At 51.8% G+C, this 8,228-nt stretch overlaps 2 non-coding genes across 2 annotated transcripts; both read left to right on the forward strand.

Annotated features, from left to right (window-relative positions):
- The first annotated feature begins 5,297 nt into the window (after window positions 1-5,297).
- LOC126334180 (small subunit ribosomal RNA) lies at window positions 5,298-7,190 on the forward strand. The gene has a single exon (XR_007564611.1). It is a non-coding gene; the product is annotated as a small subunit ribosomal RNA (ribosomal RNA).
- Window positions 7,191-7,552: 362 nt separating this feature from the next.
- Window positions 7,553-7,707, forward strand: LOC126334179 (5.8S ribosomal RNA). The gene has a single exon (XR_007564610.1). It is a non-coding gene; the product is annotated as a 5.8S ribosomal RNA (ribosomal RNA).
- The last annotated feature ends 521 nt before the right edge of the window (window positions 7,708-8,228 follow it).

Below are 8,228 nucleotides of genomic sequence, written 5' to 3' on the forward strand. Positions count from 1 at the left end.
ATATCTTGCGCCTCATGAAGAGTTATATCAAGTATGCCAAATTCCCGCTGTCCCTATACATGCAGTAAGTTCGTCGTGGGCGCTGGCCGGCAGGCCGCGAGACGTGACGCCCGGCGGCAAAGAGTGCTCCTCTGAGGATATAGATGTTCCGTTCCGCCGCACAATGGTGACGGTGACCGCTGCCTGCGGTGGCAACGCTGGGCACAGTCGATACTCGCCGTGTGGTGGAAGGTAAACATTATGCGGTACATCAGTACTTTCCTAATAGTTCGGTCGTCTCACGGCACTGCTTAGTAAATGATGCAAGGCCAAATATAGATGATTTATGCGAATGTCCCTATACGTGCTGTAAGACTGGGCACACAACGTGAATCGCACGTCAGCCAGACACTCGAACATGCACCACTCTCGGCCTGCAACGGAGACACACAATACGTAAACATCTGGAATGCGACAATGTCGAGTGCATCCTCTCTGCCACATTGCACCGTCGACACTATGATAACCAGAGCAGTAGGTCCACCTATAAAAGCACAATACCCCACTCCTCCGACAACTACCATTGCTCAGATAAATCAACACCACCAACACACATCCTACACAGAGGGGCACCAAATATCATCCCCCGCCCTCGTGTTATACCACATGAAAAATTGCAGAAGTGAGAGACACACATCCGCCAGCCTCTTGCTACAAGCATCGAACCGACGTGACGTATCTGACGGTGACTCAGGCATCCGTGTACTGCCACCACTATCCACCCCCCCCCCCCCCTCTCTCTCTGCCCCCTTCCCACACAATACCAAATTTAACCAACTTTATCGCTTAACCTAACTGTGGCTGTACCAGTTTATCGCTTAACCTAACTGTGGCTGTACCAGTTTATCGCTTAACCTAACTGTGGCTGTACCAGTTTATCGCTTAACCTAACTGTGGCTGTACCAGTTTATCGCTTAACCTAACTGTGGCTGTACCAGTTTATCGCTTAACCTAACTGTGGCTGTACCAGTTTATCGCTTAACCTAACTGTGGCTGTACCAGTTTATCGCTTAACCTAACTGTGGCTGTACCAGTTTATCGCTTAACCTAACTGTGGCTGTACCAGTTTATCGCTTAACCTAACTGTGGCTGTACCAGTTTATCGCTTAACCTAACTGTGGCTGTACCAGTTTATCGCTTAACCTAACTGTGGCTGTACCAGTTTATCGCTTAACCTAACTGTGGCTGTACCAGTTTATCGCTTAACCTAACTGTGGCTGTACCAGATTATCGCTTAACCTAACTGTGGCTGTACCAGATTATCGCTTAACCTAACTGTGGCTGTACCAGATTATCGCTTAACCTAACTGTGGCTGTACCAGATTATCGCTTAACCTAACTGTGGCTGTACCAGATTATCGCTTAACCTAACTCAATTTGTCCCTTAACCTAACTCAATTTGTCCCTTAACCTAACTCAATTTGTCCCTTAACCTAACTCAATTTGTCCCTTAACCTAACTCAATTTGTCCCTTAACCTAACTCAATTTGTCCCTTAACCTAACTCAATTTGTCCCTTAACCTAACTCAATTTGTCCCTTAACCTAACTCAATTTGTCCCTTAACCTAACTCAATTTGTCCCTTAACCTAACTCAATTTGTCCCTTAACCTAACTCAATTTGTCCCTTAACCTAACTCAATTTGTCCCTTAACCTAACTCAAGTTGTCCCTTAACCTAACTCAAGTTGTCCCTTAACCTAACTCAAGTTGTCCCTTAACCTAACTCAAGTTGTCCCTTAACCTAACTCAAGTTGTCCCTTAACCTAACTCAAGTTGTCCCTTAACCTAACTCAAGTTGTCCCTTAACCTAACTCAAGTTGTCCCTTAACCTAACTCAAGTTGTCCCTTAACCTAACTCAAGTTGTCCCTTAACCTAACTCAAGTTGTCCCTTAACCTAACTCAAGTTGTCCCTTAACCTAACTCAAGTTGTCCCTTAACCTAACTCAAGTTGTCCCTTAACCTAACTCAAGTTGTCCCTTAACCTAACTCAAGTTGTCCCTTAACCTAACTCAAGTTGTCCCTTAACCTAACTCAAGTTGTCCCTTAACCTAACTCAATTTGTCCCTTAACCTAACCCACGTTGTCCCTTAACCTAACTCAAGTTGTCCCTTAACCTAACTCAAGTTGTCCCTTAACCTAACTCAAGTTGTCCCTTAACCTAACTCAAGTTGTCCCTTAACCTAACTCAAGTTGTCCCTTAACCTAACTCAAGTTGTCCCTTAACCTAACTCAAGTTGTCCCTTAACCTAACTCAAGTTGTCCCTTAACCTAACTCAAGTTGTCCCTTAACCTAACTCAAGTTGTCCCTTAACCTAACTCAAGTTGTCCCTTAACCTAACTCAAGTTGTCCCTTAACCTAACTCAAGTTGTCCCTTAACCTAACTCAAGTTGTCCCTTAACCTAACTCAAGTTGTCCCTTAACCTAACTCAAGTTGTCCCTTAACCTAACTCAAGTTGTCCCTTAACCTAACTCAATTTGTCCCTTAACCTAACTCAATTTGTCCCTTAACCTAACTCAATTTGTCCCTTAACCTAACTCAAGTTGTCCCTTAACCTAACTCAATTTGTCCCTTAACCTAACTCAATTTGTCCCTTAACCTAACTCAATTTGTCCCTTAACCTAACTCAATTTGTCCCTTAACCTAACTCAAGTTGTCCCTTAACCTAACTCAAGTTGTCCCTTAACCTAACCCACGTTGTCCCTTAACCTAACCCACGTTGTCCCTTAACCTAACCGACGTTGTCCCTTAACCTAACCGACGTTGTCCCTTAACCTAACCGACGTTGTCCCTTAACCTAACCGACGTTGTCCCTTAACCTAACCGACGTTGTCCCTTAACCTAACCGACGTTGTCCCTTAACCTAACCGACGTTGTCCCTTAACCTAACCCACGTTGTCCCTTAACCTAACCCACGTTGTCCCTTAACCTAACCCACGTTGTCCCTTAACCTAACCCACGTTGTCCCTTAACCTAACCCACGTTGTCCCTTAACCTAACCCACGTTGTCCCTTAACCTAACCCACGTTGTCCCTTAACCTAACCCACGTTGTCCCTTAACCTAACCCACGTTGTCCCTTAACCTAACCCACGTTGTCCCTTAACCTAACCCACGTTGTCCCTTAACCTAACCCACGTTGTCCCTTAACCTAACCCACGTTGTCCCTTAACCTAACCCACGTTGTCCCTTAACCTAACCCACGTTGTCCCTTAACCTAACCCACGTTGTCCCTTAACCTAACCCACGTTGTCCCTTAACCTAACCCACGTTGTCCCTTAACCTAACCCACGTTGTCCCTTAACCTAACCCACGTTGTCCCTTAACCTAACCCACGTTGTCCCTTAACCTAACCCACGTTGTCCCTTAACCTAACCCACGTTGTCCCTTAACCTAACCCACGTTGTCCCTTAACCTAACCCACGTTGTCCCTTTGCCTAACATAGTTCACTGCTCGGAATCTCTGGTGTCGTTGTTATCCTCATGTAGATGTCTTGCGAGTGTTGCTTACTTTCCACATATTCCTGCTATCCACTGTCAATTGTACTGCAATAGGACTATATCGCCGACCCCCCCCCTCCCCCCCCTCTGTCCCCCTCTGTCCCCCTCTTTGTGTCTCTGTCCTCTCAAGCTGGTCGGTCTGGCGTTTGAGTGTTAAATGAGCCTCGCAGCTGTTCAGTTGCATTCAGATGTCGACGCCCTCAGTGTACGTCGTGGTATGGTCTGTGTCCATTGTCCGCTGATGTCGTACGCGTAACCCACACGCTGTACCGATCATCGGTCGTTACGTACAGAGTGAAGTAGTGTGATACGTGTGACCGTACGCTGGCTGTGCCCAACGGTGTCGAATCTCAATTTCCATATGTTGTGCTTGATGCTACTTGTCTCGTCTCCCAATAACAGCTAGGTTGCACTGTGGTACGCCGTAGAGGCGTGTGGGAGGAACGTACGAACGCATTGTATGTCACCCTGGGTCGCTGGGGGTGGTGGTGCGGTGAGTCAGGTCAGGTCAGGTCAGCGTGAGCCGTCTGATGTAGTGACGCGTGTATTCCGACTTTGTCGTATTGCCTCACACAAAGTGCTACCCTGGTGGACCGCGTTCCATATCTGGGACATGCCGCAGATGCCGGTTGACAGTGGATCGCGGAAGGTACATCGCATACGTGCGCGGGCCACCTTCCACGTGTTCTCTTCTGCACATGTCGCAGTGTGTATGTGGTCTGATGTAGCGTGTCGTGACACATGACATCCTGGCATGCAAGAATTGTTGAATTCGCAAATGTAGGTGGACATCTACGTTTACTGCCCAAGATACGCAAATGAACTGGAAATCCGTTGTTGAGCGGTTGTTCACGCTGGAGGTGAATCTGTGATGGCGACGATCGGTACAGCTATTAACCGGTTGTTTCAGCGGTACCCGCCACATCCACACGCGTGACTAGGCCCATGTGGGTATGAAGCGATACGCGGCGGTGGCTTGGTGGGACTGTTCCCGGCCGGTGAAGGGGGGCCGCCCGGCGTGTTGGCCGCGCGCTGCGTGGGCGCACGCGCAACAGGCGGCTGGTGGGGGGCGCCGAGTGGCAGGAGCGCCAGCCGACGGGCCCGGCAGGCGGCGCAGCTACGCTGCGGCGCACCCTGCACGCGGCGCCTGGCGGCCAAAGTTGGTTCAGCCGAGCCCGGTGCGAAGCGCGGTGGACATCTGCAGTGTGCTGGTCTGATTGAGGACTGTGTGCGTTGAGGATGCGCCGCCGCCTGGCACTCGGCGCCGCGACGCCGTCTGCTGCTCGGTCGCCCCAGCGGTTCTCGCAGGTGGTTTGTATCGCAGTTGTGCGGACGTGTTGGCGCGTGCGCTGTGCTGGGAGAGTTCGCTTCTGCACCCAAGTGGGGCTTTGCCCTTGTGTGGCGCTGGCGTTGGAGCTGCCGGTCACCATAGGTGGCGCGTGTTGTCTCCCGCCGGCAATGCCACGACAGCACGCTCCCGGGCCTCTGTCGGCAGCGGCAAGCTCAGTTGGGAGCAAGGGTGTTCGCACTAAAACCGTCTACTCGCCTAACTCCGGGCGATTGCGCCTCTCTCGAAACCGACCAAGTACCTAGGACGGCGCTGCGCGCCGCCGGGACCTGAGAGGGTTTCGAGGTGTATCGTGCAGGGGAGCTCGGCCTCCTCCTGTTTGCAGAATAATTGAGCGGACGCTTGCGTGTTCGCGCGGGCCCCCGGGACACACTCCCGGGCGGCCGGCTGCTCAGCTCTAGTTGACGCAGCTCCCTGGTTGATCCTGCCAGTAGTCATATGCTTGTCTCAAAGATTAAGCCATGCATGTCTCAGTACAAGCCGCATTAAGGTGAAACCGCGAATGGCTCATTAAATCAGTTATGGTTCCTTAGATCGTACCCACGTTACTTGGATAACTGTGGTAATTCTAGAGCTAATACATGCAAACAGAGTCCCGACCAGAGATGGAAGGGACGCTTTTATTAGATCAAAACCAATCGGATTGGCTTGTCTGGTCCGTTTGCCTTGGTGACTCTGAATAACTTTGGGCTGATCGCACGGTCCTCGTACCGGCGACGCATCTTTCAAATGTCTGCCTTATCAACTGTCGATGGTAGGTTCTGCGCCTACCATGGTTGTAACGGGTAACGGGGAATCAGGGTTCGATTCCGGAGAGGGAGCCTGAGAAACGGCTACCACATCCAAGGAAGGCAGCAGGCGCGCAAATTACCCACTCCCGGCACGGGGAGGTAGTGACGAAAAATAACGATACGGGACTCATCCGAGGCCCCGTAATCGGAATGAGTACACTTTAAATCCTTTAACGAGTATCTATTGGAGGGCAAGTCTGGTGCCAGCAGCCGCGGTAATTCCAGCTCCAATAGCGTATATTAAAGTTGTTGCGGTTAAAAAGCTCGTAGTTGGATTTGTGTCCCACGCTGTTGGTTCACCGCCCGTCGGTGTTTAACTGGCATGTATCGTGGGACGTCCTGCCGGTGGGGCGAGCCGAAGGGGTGCTTTCGCGTCCCGAGGCGGACCCCGTTTAAATCCTACCAGGGTGCTCTTTGTTGAGTGTCTCGGTGGGCCGGCACGTTTACTTTGAACAAATTAGAGTGCTTAAAGCAGGCAAGCCCGCCTGAATACTGTGTGCATGGAATAATGGAATAGGACCTCGGTTCTATTTTGTTGGTTTTCGGAACCCGAGGTAATGATTAATAGGGACAGGCGGGGGCATTCGTATTGCGACGTTAGAGGTGAAATTCTTGGATCGTCGCAAGACGAACAGAAGCGAAAGCATTTGCCAAGTATGTTTTCATTAATCAAGAACGAAAGTTAGAGGTTCGAAGGCGATCAGATACCGCCCTAGTTCTAACCATAAACGATGCCAGCCAGCGATCCGCCGCAGTTCCTCCGATGACTCGGCGGGCAGCCTCCGGGAAACCAAAGCTTTTGGGTTCCGGGGGAAGTATGGTTGCAAAGCTGAAACTTAAAGGAATTGACGGAAGGGCACCACCAGGAGTGGAGCCTGCGGCTTAATTTGACTCAACACGGGAAACCTCACCAGGCCCGGACACCGGAAGGATTGACAGATTGATAGCTCTTTCTTGATTCGGTGGGTGGTGGTGCATGGCCGTTCTTAGTTGGTGGAGCGATTTGTCTGGTTAATTCCGATAACGAACGAGACTCTAGCCTGCTAACTAGTCGCGTGACATCCTTCGTGCTGTCAGCGATTACTTTTCTTCTTAGAGGGACAGGCGGCTTCTAGCCGCACGAGATTGAGCAATAACAGGTCTGTGATGCCCTTAGATGTTCTGGGCCGCACGCGCGCTACACTGAAGGAATCAGCGTGTCTTCCTAGGCCGAAAGGTCGGGGTAACCCGCTGAACCTCCTTCGTGCTAGGGATTGGGGCTTGCAATTGTTCCCCATGAACGAGGAATTCCCAGTAAGCGCGAGTCATAAGCTCGCGTTGATTACGTCCCTGCCCTTTGTACACACCGCCCGTCGCTACTACCGATTGAATGATTTAGTGAGGTCTTCGGACTGGTACGCGGCATCGACTCTGTCGTTGCCGATGCTACCGGAAAGATGACCAAACTTGATCATTTAGAGGAAGTAAAAGTCGTAACAAGGTTTCCGTAGGTGAACCTGCGGAAGGATCATTACCGACTAGACTGCATGTCTTTCGATGTGCGTGTCGTGTCGCGCAACACGCTACCTGTACGGCAGTGGCCGTGCGCCGCGTGCGGAACCACGCGTGCCTCTCAAAACTAGCGGAAGTGTTGTTGTTGTGTGGTACGAGCGCTGAAGCTCTGGAGCGGCTGGCCTGCGGTACCTGGCGCCTGGCGCCGGTTTTGAATGACGTTCGCCCGAGTGCCTGTCCGCTCCGGTGTGGAGCCGTACGACGCCCATCGGCTGTGAGGCCGTTGGACACAAAAAAAATAGTGGAACAGGGGCCGTCAGACGCCTCAGTCCCGCAAATGCTACTGTCTTGAAAGAGACAGTGGGAGACTGAAAAGGAAAAGATCACCCAGGACGGTGGATCACTCGGCTCGTGGGTCGATGAAGAACGCAGCAAATTGCGCGTCGACATGTGAACTGCAGGACACATGAACATCGACGTTTCGAACGCACATTGCGGTCCATGGATTCCGTTCCCGGGCCACGTCTGGCTGAGGGTCGGCTACGTATACTGAAGCGCGCGGCGTTTGTCCCGCTTCGGAGACGTGGGAGTGTCGTGGTCGCCTGTGTGGCCGGCCGCGTCTCCTTAAACGTGCGATGCGCGCCCGTCGCCTGGCGGTTCGCATACCGGTACTTTCTCGGTAGCGTGCACAGCCGGCTGGCGGTGTGGCGTGCGACACCTCGTACAACGACCTCAGAGCAGGCGAGACTACCCGCTGAATTTAAGCATATTACTAAGCGGAGGAAAAGAAACTAACAAGGATTCCCCCAGTAGCGGCGAGCGAACAGGGAAGAGTCCAGCACCGAACCCCGCAGGCTGCCGCCTGTCGTGGCATGTGGTGTTTGGGAGGGTCCACTACCCCGACGCCTCGCGCCGAGCCCAAGTCCAACTTGAATGAGGCCACGGCCCGTAGAGGGTGCCAGGCCCGTAGCGGCCGGTGCGAGCGTCGGCGGGACCTCTCCTTCGAGTCGGGTTGCTTGAGAGTGCAGCTCCAAGTGGGTGGTAAACACCATCTGAGACT

This window comes from Schistocerca gregaria, unplaced genomic scaffold (assembly GCF_023897955.1).
Source record: "Schistocerca gregaria isolate iqSchGreg1 unplaced genomic scaffold, iqSchGreg1.2 ptg001712l, whole genome shotgun sequence".
Classification (NCBI taxonomy): domain Eukaryota; kingdom Metazoa; phylum Arthropoda; class Insecta; order Orthoptera; family Acrididae; genus Schistocerca; species Schistocerca gregaria.